General features: G+C 53.9%; 1 protein-coding gene across 11 annotated transcripts in view; it reads left to right on the top strand.

Moving 5' to 3' along the window:
* Positions 1–362: 362 nt before the first annotated feature.
* NCOR2 (nuclear receptor corepressor 2) overlaps positions 363–24,483 on the top strand; it is a 163,947-nt gene continuing 139,826 nt past the window's right edge. For 10 of the 11 annotated variants that reach the window (XM_052691171.1, XM_052691170.1, XM_052691168.1 and 7 more), the window contains exon 1: positions 363–576. The gene's annotated coding sequence lies outside the window, so the exon portion shown is untranslated. Of the gene's footprint in view, positions 577–895; positions 1,031–24,483 lie in introns of those variants that run through there. The other variant, XM_052691166.1, reaches the window with a different exon arrangement.

Here is a 24,483-nt window from a genome sequence, read left to right as displayed (position 1 = left end):
TAAGGGCAGGAAACCCATCCGTGGGGCACACGGTTTTGCTGCACGGCGTGTTCAACCCTGAATTTGAATACATTTGCTTACAGCGTCGCCCTAAGGCCCCTGGAACCGAAACCCCCGGCTGCAGAGAAACGAGTGCCGGGCAGCCCAAGCGCGAAAACTCCCCGAGACAAGCGAACCGGTTCAGGGGCTCCGCGCCGCTCCCCCCCATCCGCACGGCCTGGCGCGCGGCAGCACCGCAGGAGGGCTGCGGCCCCTTTAAGGCGCGCGGGCGGCACGGCCCCGCCCCGCCCCGCCCCGCCCGGCCCCGGGCCGCTGTGGCGCGGCAGTGAGGAGCGGCGCCCGCCCCCCCCCCCCGCCTCCCGCCGGGTTCGGGCAGGGCCGGGTCAGCGCGGCGCGGCGGCCTCGGCTCGGAGAGCGGCGCGGCCCCATGGCTCCGGATTTATAACCGCGGCGCGGATGGAGGGGCCGAGCCCCCGCGTCTCTCGCTGCCCGGCCGGGCGCTGAGGCGGCCCCGCGACGGGAGGAGGAGCGCGGCGGTCGGCGGCCATGGGGGGCGGCGGTCGGCGGAAGGCGTAGGTAGGGATGGAGGAATGGATGGATGGAGGGAGGGCCGGCCCCGCGCGGGGCGAGCGGGCGCGGGAGGCGGGGGGGCCGCGGTTACGTAAGGCGGAGCGGGGCCCGTCCGTCCCGCAGCTCTCGGAGCGCCCCGGGGCCGCCGCGCCGTGTGGGGCTGCGGGCCTTACCTCCGCGCCGTGCCCGCGCGCGGCCCCGTGACCCCGGCGGGAGCACCGGCTGCGGGCCGGCCTGGGGTCGTGCTCTGCCTCCGTGCGGCTCCGCGCGCGCACGGCAACAAGTGTGCGCCGTGCCGCGCCGTGCCCTGCACGCTCGCCGGGCACTGAGCCGGGTCCCCCGTTCTGAAGCTGCGCGTCGGGGCGGCTCGGAGCCCCGCGGCCCCTCCCGCGGGCAGTTTCCTCCGCCGCCGTCCGCGGTTCGGGCTCTTCGCGCGGAGCGTGGATCCTCGCGAACAGAAGTGCGTGGCGCGCTCGAAAACGTCGCGGTTGTGTTGAGCGCGGGGCTTCGGGCCGGGTTTGGGGACGGGACGATCCTCGGGTCGGGGTCGGCGCTTCCGTTTGGTTTGAAAGCGGCGACGAAAGAGGACGGCTGCGGGGAGGCCGTCCCGGAGCTCCGGGCTGCGCTGCTGACTCACCCCGGGGCAGCGCCGGGCTGTGCGGGGCTGCGCCTCGTGCTGGGAGCCGAGCCCGGCCGCCATGGCGGGGCAGGGGGAGTCGCTGCGCGGTGGGGGTCTGTAACGGGAGCGATAGATGGGACTGAGTTTCGGTATGAAAGATAACTCTTGTAAAACGCGTTCGGTGTATTGAAAGTGCTCCAGCTCTGGTTTGTTGTTGCCAAAAGGGAAGAAAAAGTAGAAGCTATTTTTGGTGTGAGAGAGGAGATGGGGCATGCATGTGTCTGGGGCAGGAAAACAGTGGTACTTTGTTCTTCGGGCTGTCTGTGGGTGGTGGTTTCTGTTTGTAGCTGCGCGCTGCCAGGCTGCATGGCGTACCTGCCTCTGCCAGAACAGTGCTGAATGCCGCCGCCGGCCCTGTGCTGGGCAGGGACAGTGCTGTGCCCTCCTCTCCTGGTGCAGGCTTCCCCCCCAGGAGGCTTTGGATTGAAATCATGAGCTTGCTCCCTGCAAGCCACCCAGCGCTGCTGCTTGGTGGTGTCTCCCATTTGCCAACGGCTGCGGTTGGATCAGACCCAAGTTGCCCAGTGTGGGAGTTGTGCCCAACCCTGCAGCCATCCTGTGCCAGATCCAAAGTGGGTTTGGTTCAGCTGTGCTCAGCTCCTGAAGTTGCAAGCTGCAGGCTGGGAAGGCGGTTGTGCTGTGATTGCTGTGTGTGCAGCTGTGCTGATAGCTGTGTGTGAGAAATTGGGAGCAGCCACTAGCCCCCCTTTCCCTCCTCTTTATCTAGTGAGGATGTATCAGGCTGTAGCCCAATATGTAGTGTGTCCCAAGAAGATACCTCTGTGATTTGTGATGTACCTGTGGGTTGTTTGTCCCCCTGACACCTCCTGCTGATGGGCTGGCTGTTGCAGACCCACGTGCTGACACGTGTTCTGGGAGGGTCCTGTCCAGAGCTGGCCATGGCTTGGTGTTGGCTGTCATCTTGCAGCTCTTGGGCAAGGAGGAGAGCTGTTGTCTCCCCGGATTTGAGTGAGTGGGGAGGGAAGGACGAATTAATGGTAGCTTTTTAGAAGTAAGTTTTGGGCAGCTGGCTGACGGCAAAGGGGTGGCAGAGGGGTCTGAGAAGAGCTGTTTCCTGACACGATGCCTCACTTCGACCACATCTCCAAAAACACCCGAACATCAGGGGCAGAGGGGTGATATGAAGTGCTGTGTGTTGGAGTGTCACAGCTGGGAGGCTGGGGAGAAGAGTCACTTCCCCACGAGTTCCTTAGAACTGCACAGTGCTGATTCCCTCTTGGGCTCGGTGCCTGCCAGCAGCCTCGTGCAATTGCAGACCTTGGGCTGTGCGTGGGTGCATGGTGATAGAAACCCCAAATCCAGGGCAGCGTGTGCCTGAAGGACTGCTGTTGTCATGTGAGCTGCAGCTAGTTTTTGAGAGACTTCAACAGAAGCAGAATCGGCACTGATGGAGCAGTGAATGCAGCAGCATCCACAGCCACTGGCTGCTGCTTCTGTGGTTTGGGTGTTGTGAGGGATGCGGTTCTGGGTCTGCTGGGCAGCACGGTGCTGGTAGCAGCGCTCAGCAGAGCACTGAGCGAACGTTAATGAGTGCAAAGGATAGCAGCACTATCTGCTTACGGAGAAGGGAAGTTAACTCCAAATTAGCTTTATGATCCGTGAAACTGAAGGTTATTTAAAAAAATAATAACGCAAATGAAAATGCTGAAGTTTCCCAGAGTCACTGAGCGCGCTGCTTGTTGTTTAATGCCTTCCATTTTTTTTCCATTCTCAGTCTGTGCTTTTGGCTTGGGAACAAATTACAAGCAATATCAGCTTACGCTTGGATTTGAACCCACATTACTCTGAGTCAGCTGAAATATTTCCCCTTATCGCCGCTCCCATAATGTTTATTTTAGAGTGGATAGCATTGCTGTGTTTCTGCTGGCTGCGGGGAAGAGCCGGCTGTGACACGGCCCAACACCTCAGGAAGAAGTGATCTCAAAGCTTGCTTCAATTTCTGAATGAGATACAGCTTCATTTTCCGTGGAGGGCTTTATGCAAGGCTGTGTCCCAGAACCGTTCTCCACATTGAAAGCCCAGGAGGCGGCAGATGGATGAATTGCTGACAGATTTAAAATCGCATGACGAACATCAAGTGCTCAGTCTGGAGGCCAAGGCTGGAGGGAGGGAGGGAGGCTGCAGGGGAGGCGGACGCAGGAGGGTTGAGAGAGTTGTGGGCGGCAGTGCAGAGCCCCGCAGGTCGGGCTGCAGGGGAAGGGGAGGCCTGCGTTCAGGGGATGGGACGCGGGGAGGAGTGCGTGCTGTCCGGGCAGCGAGCCCTGCGTGTCCTGGGAGGAGGAGGAGGGGAGCTCTGGATCCAGGCTGTGCTGCACGGGGCTGCGGATGGGCCCAGCCCTGCAAGGAGGTGGCCCGTGTGCAGCATCACAGTGCGTATGGCGAGGGAGGAGAGCCGGCAGGATTTCCTCTCGGCAGCGCTGGCTCCCGGGTTAATGGCTAACCGGGCAGCCGAGGTTTGTCCTTTCATTGTGGAAGGGAGTTGTTTACATAATAGCACTCGGCGTAGCCTTTATTTAGCATTGTTGCTCTGTGTGACACCGGCAGCGGCGGTGCCCAGAAGCACCATTTCAGCCCAAATGAAGTTAACCCTTACGCCTGGGAACGCTCTGGGCTCTACGTGTGTGAGGTCCGGTGCAGCTGGAGGAGCGCTGAGCGGTGTGTCCTTCTGCTGTGCACTTCTGGGAACCTTGGTGGTTTCTAAGCCCTGCTTTCTGCAGGCCCTGGGTGCTCTGCAATCTGCATGCCTTTCCCTGGCTCCCGAAGCAAGGCAGCTAGGGTTTGTTCTGTGCATGTTTGGGCAAAAGAGTGTTGTGATCATTCGTTTTGCTGTGTCTTTACATTAAAGAAGGCAAAATGAAAGAAATGTGTCAGTCTGTGGGTGGGAGATGACAGCAGTGCTTGGGCTGCTGGTACAGATCATCCCATCTCCTGCCATCAGTCCCAAGGCCGGGTTTTCCCCTGGGCTGTGTCCTCTTCAGAGTGCATTGCTGTGCTGGGAGAGCATGGCACAGGGAGCTGGGGGGGGGGGTTTCTGGGCTGGAAGTTGGTGTGTGCTGCCCTCTCCACCAGCCCTGCTGGAGCAGCACATGTCAGCTCCATGCTGCTGGTGCAGGCGCTGCCTGCTCAAGACTGCAACTTGCTGGAACAGAGGTCACTGTTAACACCTCCTTAAGCTGATTGTAACTGGCAGGGTGAGTTTGTGTAGGATCTGTGCTGGGTGAGTGCAGCGTTCCTGCTCCACTGCTTGCAGCCCTAAAGCTTTGTCTACTGACTCGTCAAGCCCTTGCCATCACCGTCATGTGTTTCATGATCTCATGTGGTATGTAAATCCTGGGTGTGTAGCAGTGCTGGAGTTTACTATCAGAGCTGTGTGCTTGGGAAGTTTCTCTGGTTTGCTGGAGGTATTTCTCCTGCACTGAGGCCTTAAATAACAGCATCCCCTCTTTGGCACAAGGCTTCCTTCTGCTTGCAGGGGGTGATTTTCCTATGGAAAGATCTCCTTGATTAAGCATTGCCCCTGTTTTGTTTTAGGTCCCATGCCCTACAGTTCCATTTGTGAGCGTTTTCCAGCTCCATCTTGAAAGCAGCTATGCTGCCGCTTGCCTTTTGCTGCAGAGTTTCAGGCTCGTGCCAGAGTCTCAGCTTGGTTTCTAGGTCACCCATCTGCCCTTTCATTTCCCCTCGTGCTGGAGCTGGCCGCCTTGTTTTGATTTGGTGAGAGGCGAGGTGGTGTCCGCAGACACAAACAGGCGGGCAGCGGAATTCGTGTTCCCTGCAGCCTTGTTCCTGTTGTGTGCATGAATAATAATTTCCAAATGCTGGACCAGCGGTGATTAAAAGCTGTCAAAGGAATAAAACGCAGCAAAGTCTGCATTATAGTCTGTGTGTCCAGTATTCTGGGAAAACTCTCTGAACTGACAGTGGAAAAAAAAAAAGCCTTCAGTGTACTTGAAAGCTTTTTAATCTTAAATAACTCACTTGGGAAGATGCTGAGGAGGCAGTGTGAGTGTACCCAGGCTGGGCAGGGCTGGCTGTGTTGGGGCTCAGTCATTGTGAGCTGCAGATGCTGTCACGCAGCATTTGTTGTTAGCTCTGAGCAGGTATCAGTGGTTGGGTTTTCACTGAGAATCCACTGCTGACGGCATGTCGAGGAGGTGTCAGCCAGCCCTGAGCTCTCCCTCCTTTTTCCTTCATTTATGGGTTTTCGTCTCAGCTTTGTTTTGACAGGGTAACTGCTGAAAATTTGTGTTGTGTTGTTGGAGTTTTGCTGTCTCTGTGACTCAGGGTGCTGCGCTGAGAGGTGTGGTGGTGCAGCACCCAGCCAGCTGTCTGCAGCCTTCAGGGCTGTGTGCTGCTGGGTGAAACGCTGCAGGATTTGGGTTTTTTTTCCATTGCTATGAAATCAAGAAGAGAAATGTAAGTGCATATCTTAAGGCTTGTATTTCTGTTATAGCTCTCTCTGTGGAAAGGCAAGGCTTGCATCTTCTCCGTTGAGACCAGTGTTCATGCAGTCCCAAATACTGCTGTGCACATCCTGAAGCTCTGCCAGCAACAGGCAAAGGCTGAGGAGTCATAGGACCATTAGAGCTGGAAGGGACCTCTGAAGGCCATCTGGTCCCACTGTGTGCAGTGTGTGGGGACACCCACAGCTCCACCAGGAGCCCCGTCCTCTGACTATGGGTGTCTCCAGGGATGGGGTACCCCCACCTTCCTGGGCACCCAGGGCAGTGCTCTCCTGGCCCTGGTTCCCCGCTGTATGCGGAAGCGCCCTCAGCCTGGCAGGGCTGCTCGGGAGCAACATGCCTGTGCATGAGGCACTGTTGGCTCTCCAGGCGTGGGACGTGCTTGGCCCAGGAATGTTGCTAACCTGAGGCCTGATCCATTCCTCAGTCGCTTCAGTTTTCGCATAGATGCAGTGAAAATGCCTGTGCTGCCTGGAGGACTGGATCACAGCCTGCCCCATGGAGCTTCTCAACCCACAGAAGAAATTTCCAAATAAATACAGCAGCCTCACCTTGCAGCCTTGCCAACTCGGTGCCGTGTGTACATTGGGTAGTCAGGACAATTACTTACGGAGACAAACGGGTCCTCTGCGCTCCATGCTCCATCACACAGGCTGTGATTAGCATAGCAGTGAGACCTGCATTAAGCAGCCAATTAAGGCATCTGCAAAAGGTGGAGAAAAAAAAAAGGAGCAGCTTAACATGAACCTGCTGAGAAAGGTGGCACTGAGTGGTACTCTTAACAAGTCTGGGGCTGTCTCTCGAACAGGGTTGAGCTCTGGGGCCTTTTGCTGCCTGCAGCTGACTCCAGGCTGTACCTGGGATGTGGCAGACTGAGCTGCAGTGCTGGCTGAAGGAGTTTACTTCTAGAGAAGCCGTGTCGAATTGCAAATTGCCTATTCTCTCCCACTTCTCCTAATCTGCTATTCCACTCTTCTGAGAGAAGTGGAAGTTGGTGTTGCTCGCGCTCAGTACGTGGATAGAAGTGTGCAGCAGAGGAGAGTTACGAGCAGCTGAAATGTTGATCATAACTGGGCAGAGTGTCACTGATGACACTCAAAGCATTTGCTTGTTTGGGAAGTGCTGTATCTCAGTGGTCTTTCTGCAGACGCTGGAGCAGTGTGCTGATGTGCAGGGAGGCAGGCAGCTTTGTGCTGCTTCTGACAGCGGGTTCTGCATTTCTGAGAGCGCACAGCATCTTTCTGTTTGTTTCCCACGTGCACAGGCCTGGAGGCAGATCTCACACTCGTTCTGTTTGTGGCTGTGTGTGAGTGTATCGTCTGGCTGTGCTGTGAAGCTGTTTGCTTCCCTGTGCTGCTCCATTATGACCTGTGACAAGGAGTGCTCCCCATCCAGGGCACAGAGAGCTGTGTAAGTCCTACTGCCTGGTGCTGTGCTCATGGTAACCAGCTTGCTTACATCAAACTCCACTAATTAACCTAATGAAGAGCAGGTTCCAGGCTGAGTCTCTCCTGCTGGGTCTCAGGACAGGACTGATGCTGTCTGATCCCCCAGTGCTGGCTGTGTCAGCCCACTTCTGCTTTCCACAGCCACTGACGCCTCCAGGCTGGGCAGAACTTTAAGTGGGTTACTAAATACTGTTAATCTCTTATCCTCAGAAATCACAAGGTTTTCATTATTATTTTTTTATGCTGCCTCTGGCATGTTTGAACTTAAAGAATTTGCATGCCCACTTCTCTTTAGCTTTAATTGTAAGGGCTTGGAACTTCCTCGCTCACAGTTTCAGCCTTCTGTGTTTGTTCCAGCAGAGCTGAAGTTACCCCCCAGCTGATGACCCTTTTGCTCTGTGCCTCTGACCCTGCAAACAAATGTGCTGAGAGAGGAGCATGTGAGCCCTGCGCTGGTCACTCATTGACCAGGACCCTTGTTTGCTTTCATTTGAAGCTCTGCTCATCACTGTGAGGGTACTGGGGCTGCTAGCCCTGCGTGATGTGTGAGATAGCACAGGATTGTAGGAGAGCTGCAATCAGTTTGACTGGGGAGGAGATTGTCATCGATATCCCTGGGCTCTGACGTCTGTAGGAGTACACTGGCCAAGCTCTATTTCAGGGGGTGGGTTCATCAGTTAGTTTGCCTTGGAATGGGGCATGGAGCATCTCAGGGCCTTCTGTCTGTAGGATGGAAGTTGATGCTGATGAGGGAGCATCTCAGCGTGGCAGCAGCTGAATAGAGATGTAGGGCTCACGATGCCACTGGCTCTGAGGTCTCATCATTCTGTTTTCCATCCATACTTCCCTTAATACCTCCGTGTGACCCCACGTGCTCAGGAGATGCTACAGAGCTCGGTGCAGCTGAACTCATGCGGAAGAAGTGGGAATCACTTCTTTTCCTTGGGGAACCACATCTCGTTTCAAATATGGCCATCTTTTCAGCTCATGGCTTGGTGAATGGGAGAAGCTGCCAGGGAGGGCTGAGAGGTATGTGGAGAAGCGAGGCCCTGTCTGTGTGCCTTGTGCAGTGAACTTGTTTGTCCCTCGAATGTTTGCTGTTGTGCCACTGGAACTGAATTTTATTGAAAAAAATGTGGTGTGAATGGCTATTTGAATTCGCCCTCTTCGGCTTGCACGCATTGGCCCTGGCAATTAGCGTGTTGCTCAGACAGCAGCGCTTTGGGGCAGCTCTCAAATCATTTTCTGCTGGTAGATAGCTTCCCCGTCCCCCCGCCCCAAAACAAAAGGGCAGATGAAAGGGTTCATTAGGAATTATTCACTCAGCTCCGCCGCCTGTCTGAGGTCTGGCTGCCCGCTTTCATCCCCCAGCTCGGGAGGGGTCAGGGGGCATCTCCCCGGGGAGAGGTTGCTGTTGACTGAATTGCACTCTGTCATTATCCTCAGGGATAACGAATGCAGTGGCCTCATTGGCACCGGCTTCAGAAAAAGCGGGGTCATCTGCTCACGGCCTTGAGGCGAGGGGTGAGAGCTCCAGGAGGGGGATGCAGAAATGCCATCCCATGGGGAGGCGTGGGACGGGGCTGGGTGGGATGTGGGGGCACAGCAAGGGTTTGAAGGGCCCAAACCCTGCTGGCGGGGTGAGGCTGCTTAGGTGTGCTCTTCTTTGCTTTGGTGGAAAACATCGTGTGCTTGCGACCTGTTCTGAAACCTTTGAATGAGATTTAAAACAGTTCTTTTTTGTTTTGTCTTCAAATAGGCTTCCTGAAAGAAAAACCTAGAAATCCCCCTAAGCTAATTGTGATGTGATTTGAATTCAGCTGCTATCTTGGAAAGGATCTTCCCAGCAGCTGATTTAAAAGGCACCTTTTTCACAATATCGTGTTCTGTCAGCCCGCATCGGAGGGTCCTGAAAGTGCTGGTGGAAGGGGAGGCATTGTGTTTGTGCTGCATCCTTGAGTCGGGTTATGCAGCATCTGCAGTGAGGATGGGGGGATCATGGAGTCATTAAGGTTGGAAAAGACCTCTGAGCTCAAGTCCAGCCGTCAGCTCGTCGTTCCATGCCCACTCGCTGTCCTGGCAGTGCAGTATGGCACAGCAGGGGTGGGCCTGGGGAGTTTTGAATCTTCTACGTAAAGCAGGGGAGTAACTGTTTGAAGCCATCATAATTCTGCTGCCAGCATTAGACGAGCTAAAATTACCCTGTGCTGTAATAAAAAGAAAAATTAAAATATAGAAACCTGGAAAACACTTGTTGGTGTCGTCCAGAAGAAAATGTGTGGGTCTGGTTGTGAATGGCTTCGATTGCTGCTTTGAATCTGATCCTCTGGGTCCTTATTGTTGCAAGAAATCCTGCTCAGAAGGGTGGTTTTCTTTGGGCTGTGTCTGGCTGTGCAGTGCATGACTGAGCAGCAGCTCGTAGCGTTCATGAACTAGGACAGAAGTAGATGCCTCTATTCAGGCAGACTCACATAAGCCTTTCATATTCTATCCTGGGCCCCAATTTGCCTATGTTATAAATAAGTCTGTGGCTGCATGCTTGTGTGTGTTTCTTTTTTAAGCTGAAGGCAACCCCTTAAGCTCTTTTCTGCAGGTCTGTTCAAGCTGGGGCATGGGGAATTCCTAAGAGGATTATCATGGTTTACTTGATACAGAACTTGAACTTGAGCAATGGCTTATCTTATCAGTGATAAAAGACATGGAAATGAAGTTTACGTAACTGAGGAGGCCTTGAACATGGCTTATTTTTTCCCTCCTGGAATGACAGATCTGCCGAGCTCCTTCCCTGCTAGCAGTCGCAGTGCTGTCTGGCACGTACTTCCCAGGTGCTGGGGACCAGCGCAGGTTGTGCCTCACTTCTGCATGTTCACCCCTGGTACAGCCCAACCCCAGTGCTGTGGCTCGTGCTATGGGAGCTCAGCCTCCTCTCCCTCTTTGCTGGATTTGATGGCCTGAGTGTCCGACTCCTGCCTCATCTGCAGTGTGTGGGAGGAGTTTAATTTTGGAGCTCTTGCTGTTGCAGATGGTGACAGTGGCACTGGGCAGTGCCGTGCTTCCCACAGCAGGACTCGCAGCCTGAGGCTGGCAGGCTGACAGCCCTTATTAGAGGTAACCTTCAGGAAATGCCACATGCAGCCCTCGCTGAGCTCCCTGGCTCCGGGTGTGTACGATATTTACACCACATTGCTTGAGCTTTCCTCCAGGCTCTCAGCCTGCAGCTGCCTCTGCTCTGCCACCTGCCCACGTCCTCGTGCTCTGGCGCCTGAGGTGGGCCGGGTTCCTGCAGCAGCACCCTGCTGGGCTCTGCTCACCCTGTGCTGAGGCCATTTCTTTTGGCATCCTGGCCCTGGTGCAGTCCCAGGTTAAGCTCCTTCTGTGAGGACATGCAGAGGTTTGTGCTTCCTGTTCTTTAGTTCTCAGGCTGAGGCAGTGGGTAAGGGCAGCTGCCTTTGTTCTCGCTTCTGCTGGTGTGAATAAACAGAACGTGTCTTCTGAGCTGTTCCTCTGATGTTTTTGCAGTGGCCAGATTTACTTAACAAAAGGAAAATATTGATCTTCCTTCACTAGATTTCATAAAAACTGACCTTGGTAGGAAGCTTGCAACCCACTGCTCTCGCCCGTGAGTCTCACCAGTGGTGAGCTCTTGTACCAGCCCTGGAGCATCAGCTGGCTTGGGGTGCAGCCCACAGCACCCCAGGACTCTGCTCTCTTGGCTGTGCTTGGGATAATCCCTGCACTGTGCAATATGGATCTACGAGGCTGCTTGCTTTGTGTGCTGTGAATGAAGTTCAGGATCTGGAGTGCCACCTGGACTCTTGTTCTCATGTCTGGATGCATCATTGTGCTCCCTTTGTAGGTGAAGGGAAGCTGGGGCTATTTGCTCTATGAGGGGGCCTGCAGAGATGGGTTGCCAGGGGCAGCACCTGAGGCTTGTGATGGAGCTGCACATACGCTACAGAGCTGCAAGCTTTCTGCCCAGGATGTAGAATGAAGGCTGGTATCTGTGGGGTTTTTCTCGCCTTGATTTCCAAATGCCTTCCAGGATGGTTGGAGGGGCATGGATTCTGCAGCCGAGCTGTTTGGTCAGAGGTGTGGGCGCACTTTGTTTCTCGTTTGCAGTGCTATGTTTGTAATTTTGTTGATGCAGAGACCCGCTGTCTCCAGCAGGGTGGAAAGTCCCTGCAGCATGCTGTGAACTCATTTGTCTGTTGTGGCTCAGGCTGTCCAGCCCCTCCTGCAGCCCCCAGCTGCCCTGTTAATGGCCTGGTGGCCCGTAAACCATCCTGGCACCCGGCAGAGGGACGGCTGCTGTGCATCGTGGCTCTGCTGGAGGGCAGCCCAGCCAAGTGCTCTGAGCCCGTGGTGCTGCACAGTGCTGAAATGCCCAAGAAATCTGCTATCTCTGCTGTCTTGTGGAATAATTTATGTGTCTCTTGACTCCGAGCTCGTACCAATCAATAACTTCCCTTGTTTTTTATTTTCAATGGCAGCTTGGTTAAACTCTTGTATTCTGCTGGTGTTGGGAGACTTTGACTTGTGCAGTACTGATCTCAGCTGTGCTTTTGCAGCGAAATTGATCCAGGGTTTTACATGGAGCTCACTGCCCCTCCCCAGGACCCCGGCTCAGATTTCTGCTTGCAAGAAGCAGCCTCTCTGTCCTTCCCAAAGATCTTGTGTGTGCCCTGTGCTTTCTGGTCTCTGGGCTGGGACTGGTAAAGCTCCTTCTCCGAGGTAGGGCTGGGAGCATGCTGCTGTGCCATTCCAGCACTGGAAGAGCTGATGGGAGTGAGTGGCAGTAGCAGGAGGCCAGCTCCTGCCAGCAGATGCGCAGCCCCTGCAGCCCAGTCATTGGAAATGGATATGTTAATTTATGCCTGCAATTTCTGGGCCTGTCTCCGAACGCTGAAGTGCTCCGATGATCTTTGCTCCCTGTCAGACTCGGAGATGAAGCCTGAAACGTAGCAGTAACAGCTGTGCCCTTTGTGTTGGGTTATTATCCCTTCAGAATTTAATAACGTGACACCCCTTCTCACTGGATAGCTTGTCCTTCCTTCCAGGAACAGATCGATAACAGACCTTGTATCTGTGATTTGGATGTAATTGCAGGTGTCAGCTGATGTCTGGTGCCACGTCTCCAGCCGGTCCTGGAAGCACAGGGCTGGGGGCATCCAGGATTTCTTTCCAGCCTCTACGCCCCATCCACAAGCTGGGAGAGCACGGATTGTGTTAGAGAGATTTCCCTGCTCCCTTCCCTTGTGCCTTGTGATCTGTGGGTTGTATGGGAGGGAGTGGAGGAATGAGCAGGCGAGAGGGCTCTCCATTGCAAACAATTATTCCGCTGGAGTCTTTAGGGTAATTGAAGAGGGTAATTGCTGTACTTCCATGCTTGTAATCTACAGGTTGCCTGGGGAGGAAGGAGGAAATGATTCAAGTATGTGTGCAGGTAGTGAGAAGAGGAGGGCTGCTGCGGGGCTGCCTGCTCCCTGCTTGCTCTGCTGTCCTCATTGCTCAGGTTTCCATCTAATTGGTAATTAGGGGGATGCAGAACAGTTGGGTTGTGAGTGATTTGAGGACTGTTGTTCAAGGAAGTATTATGTTTTTCATAAGTGGAGTTGAGAATTTTGTGCATGAAAACACAGGAATATTGCAACTATAAAAAGTCTGCAGCATCTAGAACTAAAGAACTGTAAATATTTCCTAGCAGTGAGGTTCCCACAAGGAAAGAGATGCAGTGTGATTCATGTCCGGCTCCATCCTGCTTGATCCCCAGGCGCAGATTGCTGCTCTGTGCCCAGCTGTCCCCTGCTATCGCACACAGGGCAGCACAGCATTCAGTTGCAGTGTGTGTAGTGGTGGGCTGTATGATGACATTCCTGCCTTGCTCAGTGTGAGGCACAACTCTGCAGATGAGTCAAGGCCAGGCCCTTGCTGTGCATGCTTGATGGCCCTGTCCCCAGAGAGAAGAACTGCTGGGAAGTGTGGACGTGTTTCATTGCAAATACTCCATGCCCATCTTCCTTGCTGGCAGCTGTGTGCCATGGTGGGCATGGCTTAGTTTGTAACACCTGCACTAAGAGTGCTGCTGGGGATGGGATGAGCTGCTACAGCCGAGCTGGGGGGGGTGTGGAAATACACAGCTGCACGGGGCAGGCGCTGCGCTGGGACAGCCGTGACCCACCACTGCTCTGTGCTGCACCCCTTCCCCTTTTTGGTGTTCTCGTTATTTCCTCTATTTCTGTCCCCAATTAAATAGCGGAGGTGGAGGGGAGGGAGAGCAGAACAAGACAGATGGAGATAATGGGGCTAAATCCTGCCCAGCTGTTTTCTCAGCAGCCGTCTCCCTTATGATCCCGAGGAAATAAATGCTCCTCTGGAGGGTCCTGATGGTTAATGATGATGTGAAGAGTGCACACAAACATCCCTGCAGACGCAGCCCGCCTGCGCTGTTCCGGCCGTGTGGAGAACCCTGGGAGCCCGCTTCTCCCACAGCCGGTGCAGTGATAAATCATTCAGAGCCCAGCAAATGCGATGCTCCTCCTCGCTCTGCACATCAGCAGCCCCGGCCCCTGTGCCTGTGGTCCTCTGAGGCCGTGCGGGCACTGTGACAGCTGTGAGAGTCTGAAATGAAAGAACGGGGAGGGCTCTGGGTGTGCGGCTGCAGGAACGGCTCTGTGTGGTTTTCTTGTTTGTTTTGTAGCAGTCCCAGGGTAGTGAAAGGAGAACAGGGATGTGCTGTTTCACGGACTGACAAATCAAAAATTATTGCTTGTTTTGTAAAAATCTGGTGCTTCCTTCCTCTCTTGCATGGGCTGGTTGGTGTTTCAGCTCTAATCCCTGCCAGCCCCAGATGGGAGGGATGCCCTTTCTGATGAGACGCTGCCAGGCCCAGCCACCGTGTGTGACAGAGTAGGGTCCCTGGGCTGGAATAATTTACTCTTGCTGTTTCAAGCAGAAGTTCAGCCCATAGATCTCCCTCCTCTCTGTGACTGAAGTCATTTGGGTTTCTGGTTATGAGTGTTGGTGCGGTGAGGTACTACAGGGAAAGGAGAAAACACACATGCACCTACACACGCTCTAGAAATACGTCAGAGTTGGGTTGCTGAGAAATTCAGGCCCAAACCTGACCTACTTTAATACTGTTACAGTCTGCTGGGGAATGCCCTCTGGATCAGGTCAGCACATCCTATCGACGTGTGCTTTGGGCTGGAGGAAGCAGTGGCTGAGTTGCTTATTTTCCCCTTTTGCACATGAAATGAGGAAAGATGCTATTTTTTTATTTTTTTTTTTATTGAAGCTCTCAGACCATCTCAGAGCTCAGCAAGGACCTGCATGTCCTCAGCAAGAAGGAAATCAGCAGGCAGGCTGTATTTGATCTCAGTGTCCTCCAGAAAGGGGGTCCTAGCAATTGCCAAGGAAAGATTTTTTTGGAAGAGAGGTGCACCATGCTTTGGTTTTTCAGGAGGTTTTCTGAAAGCAAAGAAGCTGGGATGGAAATAAAGCTTGCTGTGTTGAAGAAGTGGGAGTTCAGAGGTGGCTATGCCTTGGGTGACCCCGGGCCTTTTCAAAGAGGCTTTCTCCTCCAGTACCCATTTAGAGGAATGGGGTGTGCAAGGGATGTTCCATCCACTGGTGTGAATTGTTCTGCCAGACTTCAAAGAGATGTGGAAATACCTCATCTGTCACTTTCAAAGGGAAGAATAAAATATTCTGATAGATTCTAAATGAAATTGCATCAGCAGTGCCTCTTCCACTGATGCCTTTGAGCTGTTCACTGATCTTTCTGATTGGGGTAATGCGGTGAGGAGGATACAGTATTCCCTTGAGGGGAGCAGCTTGTGAACATTACAGCTCAGTCAGCCTGAAAAGCTCCATTACAGGCAGATTGAGACCCGTCTTTGTGCACCGCGGGGCACGGCAGCAGGCTTTGTCTGTGGGACAGGTGCACGCTGGGCCCAGCGCTGCGTGGCCTTTCTGCATTGTGTGCACGTCTCACCTGCCACCTCAGGGGCTGCCCAAAGGTGTTGGGCTGATGGTAGCTTTGCTCTCTTGTGTGTTTTCATGCCCTAGCCCATGAGTTTCGGTCTTGAGATCGGGTTTGTGCTGTCACACAGCGGGCACTGCGCTTGGGAGGAGGTCCCAGGAGGTCTGGGAGCCATTGGGAGCTGCTGAAGATAAGTGGAGGAGATGAGTCACATGGATAAACCAGCAGGCTCATCCAGAGTGCTGTGAGTGTCTGCAAGATTCCCTCTGTGATTCCCAAGCTCTGCAGTAGCTTTTGCTGATCTGGAGGGGATGTCATGTAGGAGTATTTTGGAACAGCATAAATATGGAAAGGAGAGGATTTCCTGAAAACACAGTACAGCTTGTTCCTGATGTCTCTCAGCCATGCTGGCACACTGGGGAAATGCAGGTTTTATTTCCTTCACTAGTCTCTTCCCATCAGTCCCTGGAGGAGTTTCAGTGGGATTGCACTGTCCTTGTGGAGGTCAGCCCTTCTTGTTCCCTTTGGACTGTGTCTCGGGTGCGATTTGGATATTGTGCCTCCTGACTGTTCTGGGCAGACCACTGGCTCCATATCCCTGCAGGAGCATCTCCGTGCTCTGAGTGCACGTGGTCCTATGGCTGCAGCCTGTTCCATAAGGGCTGTGCTGCTGCTGTGGGGGGACAGAGATGGGACCTCATAGATGCGCTTCCCCATTACACTCACTGGGATGGGGTGGGATGCTGACTTGGCAGCAGCTTCCCAGCTGCAGTGAGCCCTGCTCAGACAGTGCGAGGAGCCTGGGGAGATGCATGAGCTCGGGTGGGTTGCTGTCCCAGAGCACAGCATGCAGCTCTGTGCAGCAGCCTGCCAGATCCAGCTTAGCACGGCCGCAGCTGTTGGCTCAGCTGCCAATGGGGTGATACAGGAGGGGCTGAGGAAGGAGAAGTGCCCTTTGAAAAATGGCAGCGGCAGCAGGAGAGCAGCGAGGGTGAGGCCTATTGATTACACGCTCATCTCTGCTGCTTTTGTGCCCATGTGTGAAGGCACACTGCGGACAAAGGAGCCCTGTGTGGTGGTTGGGAAGGAGAGGGGTGGAATGGGGTCTGGGAACGGAAGCAGCAACGTTGTTGGACTTAACCAAACTTCCCAAGTGAGGATTTCTTGTAGGCAGCAGAATGTCCCAGGTGGGATGAGCTTCCTGGAGGAAGAGCGTTGGCTCTCGCTCTGGTGTCTGAGCGGTCTAGTGAAGGGAACTAACATGTGGGCTTGCTGAGTAGTCTGAAATCTTGAGGGTATCTTTGTGTATTGTCCATAGAAGTCCTATTCATGCAGCTAGCATTCGGAAGCATAAAGGACTACTTCTGCAGGGAACTTGTCTTTCCTCCAGGAAGAAAGAGCTGCACGCAGCCCAGCCTTGCAGCATGGCCTAGGGTTTATCCTGCGTTTAAAGCATCTCTCCAGCCCTGAAATGCTTTCGTAATGCCACTTGTGTGGTGTTTTGCTTTGAGCATATTCCCTTATGTTTCATCTTGCTTTCCTGGCGCAGTACAGATCAGCAGTGGAGCAGGAGGTGCATGCCTGCACAACACAATGGGTGCCACTGCCCCTCTCCCAGCACGGTGCCTCTCAGAGCTGGCTGTGTCCTCTGCGTGTCACTGACCGAGTGACACACTTGTTTGGTTGATTTGGAGTGGGAAAACATAGCGGGAGTGGGAGTGCACGTGGCAGATGCCTGTTTGCTTTCAGAAAGCCTGGGGACAGTAAAGACCTAATTAACATTCTTGTGAAGGCAAGTCGTGGGGAGACTCCAGGATTTAGTTCTGCAAGGAAGGACTTTGCGTTGGTGAAAACAACAGCTTGCTGGAAATGTGTGAGCAAAGCACTTTGTGCCGTGGTGGAGGAGGGAAGGTGGCACGCTGGGTGCTGGGAACAGGTACGTGCTGCTAGGACACCATTTTCTATCAACCCCTGTGGAGGGCTGGCTGCAGCCAGTGCCCTGATAGTGCCTGGTGCTGCCCATGGTCAGCCCTGTGCTGGGGCAGGGCAGGAAAGAGCTGCCCACGGTTTCTGTCTCTGGGGAAGGCTTTGAATGTCACCAGCCCATGGCAATGCCAGGCTCCTGATGGCCAGCACAGCAGCTAGGGGCTGCCTGCTTCATCTCGCAGTCCCGTTTCATTTGCTGTTCTGGAAGGCTTGCTTTGGAGGTGATCCAGGGATAAATTCCCTGTGTGAAGCAAATGATTTCCAAAAGTGCATGACTGGTTTTTTTGTTGGTTCCCCCCCCCCTCCTTGTCCTTTTGTCTCTGGAAGGAGACTGTACATCTGCTTGTGTTGGCTGGGAGAAATGCTCTTGGAGAATACAAATTAACGGTGAAGACGTTGAACCTCCGGTGTACATCTAATCACAGTATTTCTGCCTTTGCAGTATGTTCAGCGGGCATCATTTATCATGGTGAAGCTTAGCTGCGCGCGGCTCTTTGCTGGTCTTCCAGTCCTCTGCCTGAGGCACATATGCTTCCATTAATTTTCTGTTATTATCCACTCAGGTGTCCTGTGTGATCCAACATGCTTAATTTCATTCTACTGAGCACCAGCTCTTCCGATCTGAAGTTAGCGGTGTGATTTGCAAGCATCACACGGAAATGAATCTTTCTGTTCTGGAGATAACTGCTTCCTGAATTTCTGTTCTATTTGTAATGTGCTAATAATCTCCATCCACCAAATCCTGCTCAGCTGGAGATCCTGTTTGTGTCCCTTGGGCTTCTGCTGAACTGGAGCATTCCTCGTTGTGTTGTGGCTGAATCTAGAGCCTGCTGAGGGCTGACTACGCATGGTGTTGCTCTGAGCAGGAGCTGTTGGTGCTTTGGTACGATGTGGGCTTTTCGAGGCATGGTGTGCTGTACAGCTGCAGCCTTGGAAGAGGATGGATGGCCCCGTTTAATATGCTGAGCACACAGACCCAGGGAGCCTGGTGCTGGGCGTGGTGGAAACCTCTCATGCAGAATAAAGATGATTATATGAAGGCTGACTTTAAACGGGCCAGGTTTCAGAGCTGGCCTCTCTACAAAGCATGTCCAGGGGCAGAGTCTCCTTGGCTGATGAGGAAGCTCTGAGAGCTGGGCTGTGGCTCCACAGCTGTCGGCTGCTTCCAAGGCATGTCTTTCAAGGCAGTGCCTGGGCTCTGTGCCTGAACGCGGAGCCCGGGGTCCCTCTGGGCTCACACCCATGGCTGTGCCCATCCTCGGGTGCCGGTGCTGATGGTGGTGCAACGTCCTCTCCTGGTTCCAGGTTGTGTTGGGGCTGCTGGCAGGGTGGAGCTGGGGGCATCTTGGGATTGCCTGGCTCTCAGGCCCTGGAGCTTGAGTAAAAATGCAGAAAATTTGTGGGCTGAGCACACATCTCCTGCAGCAGATGGTTTGTGCAGAGGAGTGAATTTGAAAAACAGAAGGAAACATGCAGTGGCTAACGGAGAGGATGAGGCAGGGAAAAATGCTGAGACACATTCGTCTGCCTTGGGATCCATTTCTTTCTTGGCTGCTCACAGGATTTAATGCTGACGCTCCAGAACCTGGCAGCATCCTCCAGCCAGCGCAGCATGGCTGAACCCAGGCTGTTTGTGATGGTTTCTGCCTGCAGTGGTGCACAGGGGTCTGCTGGGGGTCTCTGCTTCTGGTCGTGCCTTTGGCATACTGGTGTGGGTTCAGAGCCTGTGGGCCTGCGAGCAGCAGCAGGAGGCTCATGTAAGGATGGACCCGAATATTTCATTAACTAATGGTGGTCAGTAATGTAATTAGAAGTGTCTTAGAATATGCAGGCAGCAGGAGGGATCTCTGCCTCCTTCAAGCCTGCTGCTGATACGTGTGTTGGTTTGCATTCATTCTGTAAGGCACGTTCCTGTCGGGCCTTCAGGAAAGTCTGCTCTCTTTTAAATAGAATGAAGACAACCAGGGACACCTGCATCCTTCATGGCACCATCTGTAATCATCTGCGTGAGGGAAGTTGTGTCTGAGGCTCTGTTTAATGTTTCAGTGGTGCAGTACATGGCTGACTGCCCTTAGATTGCTTTGCGTATGTAATTTGTCCCCTAAGATAGTTTCTCTGTAGTGATAATGCAGTGCTCAGAACACAGTGCTGATGTGGCTCCGTGTGAGTCGAACAGCAGTGTGCACTGCAGAGCTCCTGCCCTGAGCAGTTCATGGCCTGAGCCCCATGGTAATGAGCACAATGTTACTCATGGGAAATCTTTCTTACAGGTGTTTTCCACTCGGCCCTTGCAGTGGCAAAGTCCTGTTTGCTGGGTTTTTGGTTTTTTTTTTTCATAGCTGGAGAAATAGAGATTTGGAGATGCGAGTGACGTGTTGCAGCGCGTGCAGGCAGGCAGGATCAGAGCCAGCAGTGCTGGTGCTGGGTGGATTTCCACTTGTGCTCGTGCTGCAGCACAAGCACCAGCTCTCGTGCAGGGGACAAAAGCGCTGGCTGCCCAGGCTGGGCCCGGCTGTGGACAGGAGGTTTCTTGCTGCAGAGGAGCCCCTTCTTGCTGAAAAGGGCACCGTGTGTAATTGGGCTGAGCTGTGTCAGCTGTTTCCTGCTTGTATGGCATTTGATCTGCAGCAGAGATCAAGCCCTGGTGACACAGCCCATTGATGCCTTTGCTGCTGTTGTTCCTAGGGAAGCCTGCATGACTTATTCATGTGGCTTTTAGAAGTTGTCCCACGAGAATATGTTTGAGGGTCGCCTTGTTTTTGTTGTTCCTTCTGTGCATGCTTCCAGCCTTTAAGTGCCTGTCCTTCTCCAGAAACAAAAAAAATTTGGCATTCTTGGTAGCTTGTTTAAAGAAGAGTTGAAAACCAACAGAAAGACTTCTATTTTGCATGCATTTATTTCTTTGTGTGCAGGGTTTTCACTGCTCAATTCTAAATGGTTGAATTATTAAACTTGAAAAGCATCTGCTCTTTAGAAAGCATTCACATGTACTGTAAACATGATGGATAACGAGGCAGAGCCTAATCTAATTGACACAGCTCTGTTGATGTTGTAATGCAGGCTTGTGTGAAGCCTGATTTTCAAGTCGTGGCACTTAGTGGTGCTGGGGATGCTGGTGGCTGGGCTTCTGAAGCTGCTGTGGGTGCCCTGGGCAGCCTGAGCTGGGGGAGACAGCCTGTGGCAGGAGGTGAGGCTGGGTGGGCTTTTGGTTCCTTCCAACCCAGCCGTTCTGTGATTCTCTGATCTCCCTCCCACTGGGCTGCATGGGGATGTTTGGAATGGCTCTGTTGTGCCGTCAGTTGGCTCTGCTAAGTGCTGTAAGCTGGGCACTGTTGTGTTCATAGCTGCCCCGGCTCCTCGACCCTCAGTCAGGATTTGCACTGGGGTGTTCCTAACCAGGGAGGCCAGGCCGGTGCTGACAACTTTCCCACATGAAATGCCGTGGCTGTGCCAGCAGAGATGAGGGCAGGAGGAGGCGGCTGTGCTGTGCCAAAGCGCTCTTTCATCTTCTGTCAGCTCTCCCCATTAGGGGTCCTGGCTCACAGCACATTAGATGCCTTGTGCAGATGTCTTGGCTGGGAGAGAAGAAATGGCCCCTTCTCCCTCCCGAGCAGAGAGATATAAGAAAGCTATTGATTTGCTTGTAGTGAAAGTGAGCCAGGCTCTGCAGTGCTTTATTGAGTCTGGGTTAAGGCTTTGTTACTGGAGGGAAGTGGGGAGGTGTGTGGGGGGGAAAGCGCTTCAAGGTTTTGCCTCGCAGATCACTAGCTGTTCGCTTTGGGACTGACCAGCAGGTAGGTGAGAGTCCAGGATGGAGCAGGACGGGGTGCTGAGCAAAGCCCCCTTCCCCGGCCCTGCTGTGCCGCATGGCAGTGCTCCAGTGCTCGGTGGGCAGGTGCCTCCTGCTGCTGGGAACGGCGGCCGGCTGCCTTGCGCTGCCGCAGGGTGCCAGGCGGCAGCTGGGCTCAGCTCCCAGCCCTGTGTGCCCGCTGCTCCCCAGCCACTCCATTTCACTGCTGCTGGAGGAAGAACAGAAGCAGTGGCCCCTGGGGCTCCTAATCTGCTCTTTTTGCTGAACAGTAAATTCCGCCTTGAAGGCTTTTCCCTCTGGCTAATGGGTATTGTAGAGAAAAATGAATTTTGGGAGCAGCATGATTTATTTACTCGGTGCTCTGTTGGAGAAGTTCTTCATCTCTGCTTTGCGCTCCCTCTGCTGTGGTCACGGGTGCTGCTGGATCTGCAGGTAGCGTGGGCTGGCATTGAGATCCTGCTGCCTGAGTGCATTGGATTGTAGCTGTTATTGTGTGGGGTGCACAAGCAGCTGAGCCCTCTCAGTGCTTCTGTTGAAACCCCATTTGTGGAGTCTCCTTCTCTGCAGATATTCATAACCCTCCTGGATCCTTTCCTGTGCATGGGAACGTGCTTTGATAGTGGTGTTGGACTGGGGGATCTCAGAGAGCAGTGAGGCCCTGGCACATGTTGCCCGATGAAGTTGTGGTCTATGGCTCTGTGAGGCCATTGTAGATGCCCATCCCTGCAGGTGCTCATGGCCAAGTTGGATCAGGTCCCGGGCCCTGATTGGGGGGGGGGGGGGAGCAGCCTGTGGCCAGAACTTGGAAGTAGATGCACAGGTCCCTTCTAACTGAAGCCATTCTGTGATTCTATGATTCTGTGATCTCCAGAGGCCCTTTGCAGCAGTTCTGCAGAGCTGTGATTTAGTGCACGTGGTACAATTGCTTTTGCTTTAGCGTGTGACATGTGGAGGTTGGCCCCATTGTGTCTCCCCCTCGTGTGAAGAGCCCTGCCTAACTCACCCAGTAGTATTTTGCTTTGAGGTGCGGGTGGTGCTTTGTGGAGCAAGGACCCCACAGACCTCATGGGGATGCTCTCAGTGTGGGGCCTGTCTGCTCACCGTGCAAAAAATGTCCCTTGTACCCAGGAGGGAACAGGGGCTTTGCTGAACGTCATCGCTGCTAGAGAGCCGTAGAGATCTTTAATCTCAAGGTGCAGGCTGTCAGTGCAGCATTTTCCTGGGGAAAAGCAGCCCAGAGAGGAAATGGAGCTCTACGTGAGCCTGGCTGCCAGCTGTGCAGGTGCAGGCAGTGCTGGCACTGCTGGTGCTGGGCTGTGCTCCCCAGGCAGCCTGGCGTTGCTCCGTGCCCCTGGCCCAGGCCCTGGCAGCACTGCTTGGCTGCACTGTGCTGGGTTGGAGTGTGTGCTGGCACTGTGCAGCTTACCTGCAGGCTTTGAAAATCTAACCTTGTGATTTTAGCAGCTGGCTCAGCTCTGCCTCTGAGCTGATAGGCTTGTTAAAATAAATAAATAACAATACCGGCCTGTGTTTCCTGCGCGTGTCAATATTGGAATAATTTTAAATGGTGTTTTCCCCTGGTCACTGACCTATAGTTTATTCCATTATTGACTGCTGGGTTAGTGGCTCTTTGTGCGCTGTGGTTAAGTGAACTGTAAGGCTGAAATCATTTGGTGGGGATGGTGTTGCTGGGCAAGAACTCAGATTCTGTCTGGCTGACTCAGATTGGGGTGAAAGTGTGCCCTCTGGCAATGCGAGTGCTCCCTTATCTCCCCTCCCCCTGATAAACGGGTTAGGCAGCATAGTGGAGTATTGATCCTGCTCTCAGCTGACAGCCCCGGGCTGCAGCATCCACCTTTGTGCCGCATTCCTGCTGCCTTCCCAAGGATGAGGTATGCGCTGCCTTCCCCAGGGCTCCCTCCTTGTGCCTTCAGGATGTGGCACTGTGGGGCTGTTCCTCGGGCTCTGCTTTGGGAGCTGTTGGTGTGAGGTGGGGGAGCTGGGCCTGAAACATCTCGGCCCTGTTCTCCTGGGGCTGTTAGAAAGGCATACTGCTGCCCTGCTTCCCGCAGCACGCATCTTGCATCTTCAGAAGAAGTGGGGAGAGGGATGCTCTGTATATCTAGGGGTTTTTGAAGCAACTGGAATTTGGCATCCAAATAAACAGGTGTTCTGGAACAGGAGAAGAGGAATACTTATCTCAGAGCTCCTGTTTCTGATGGCAGCGAGGATCTCCAGGGAGTTTCTATCAAAGAGTTGGGTTAGTAGTTCTTTATTCTGCTTGTTTCTGCCAAGGGATTGGTGTGTCTGTGGCTGGACAGGCTGGTCCAGGTGGTAAATGCCTCTGGAATGTAGCCCACTCATTTCCTTAGTGTTAATCTCTGGAAGTAAAGGACAAACCTGCTGCTCTCAAACCTGTTGGCTTTGCCACGGGCTTGTCTGGTGCTTGTCAGGTCCTAATGCTGCACCCCAAGGCCATGCGTGCTGCTTGGGTGGGATGCTGGGGGTGAGCCGTGGGCCTTGGAAATGTGGAGAGCAGGAATTTTCTGGTGCCCAACATTTGGACACTGGGAGGAAATGCTGCCCAAAGAGCGTGTTTGCCTATGCTTGTTGCATTTTATGTGGAGGTCTTTGCAGAGCCCAGTTTCCTAGCTTCAGGGCCCAGCCCTAGAGTTTTGGCTGCTTGATGTGGAACAAGCTGTGATGGATGGTACAGGAAAAGCTTCCAAAGTCGGTCCTTTCTCACATGAGCCCCACCAGGTTTGTGTGCAGGAGGTGGGTAAGTCCTCTGCCAGACCCAGACAGCAAACCCTGTGATTGACAGCACTGCTCACTCTTCACTTGGTGTCTGGGCTCCCAAGCTCAGGCAGACCCTGCAGTGGTGCGACGGTGGGCCCTCGCTGCCGCCCATGTGTGCCTGTCTGTTACCCTGGCTGGGCTGTGGGTCGGGTTTCTTTGAGGGCCGGGCACTGAAAGCGCAGAGCTGAAGGGCAGGTGGGGTCATGGCTGCCTTGGTGGCTGGGGCAGGGACCCGGGGCAGGCTGCAGGGAGGTCACCCAGGTGGGAGCAGAGGCACAGAGTTGTGCACTGCCCTCTGCTTTGGGCTGCTGATGGGCCTCGCAGTGCTCATCTCTCTGTACTGGTTTGTTTGTCTGTGTGTCCCTCGGGCACTTTTACATGCTCTGGATTGCCTCAAAGGCAGGAGGCACCCAGCCGGCTGTGCACAGGGTCATTGCTGCAGCAGGGCACGCTTGGCTTGTTTTGTTCTTAAATAAAAGCAGCTCCAAAGCAGATGGAAACATCAGCGTTAGAGAGCTGTGTGCCTTTGTGTTGTAATGCTGCCTGCCCAGCAGCAAGCAAACACATTAGGAAGCTCTGGCTGCTAGAGCACTTTGCCAGGCACAGCATCAGCAGGACTGCGTGCCCCTCAGTGCTGCAGTCTGTGGGACTCATTGCAACTCCTGGATAAAGGAAGATCCAGGTGGGAGCTGTGTGAACACAACAGCGTAGCTGGACACAAGACA

The sequence above is a fragment of the Tympanuchus pallidicinctus genome, unplaced genomic scaffold, assembly GCF_026119805.1.
Source record: "Tympanuchus pallidicinctus isolate F22 unplaced genomic scaffold, pur_lepc_1.0 scaffold28, whole genome shotgun sequence".
NCBI classification, from domain to species: domain Eukaryota; kingdom Metazoa; phylum Chordata; class Aves; order Galliformes; family Phasianidae; genus Tympanuchus; species Tympanuchus pallidicinctus.
This window is presented reverse-complemented; position numbering and strand designations above follow the sequence as displayed.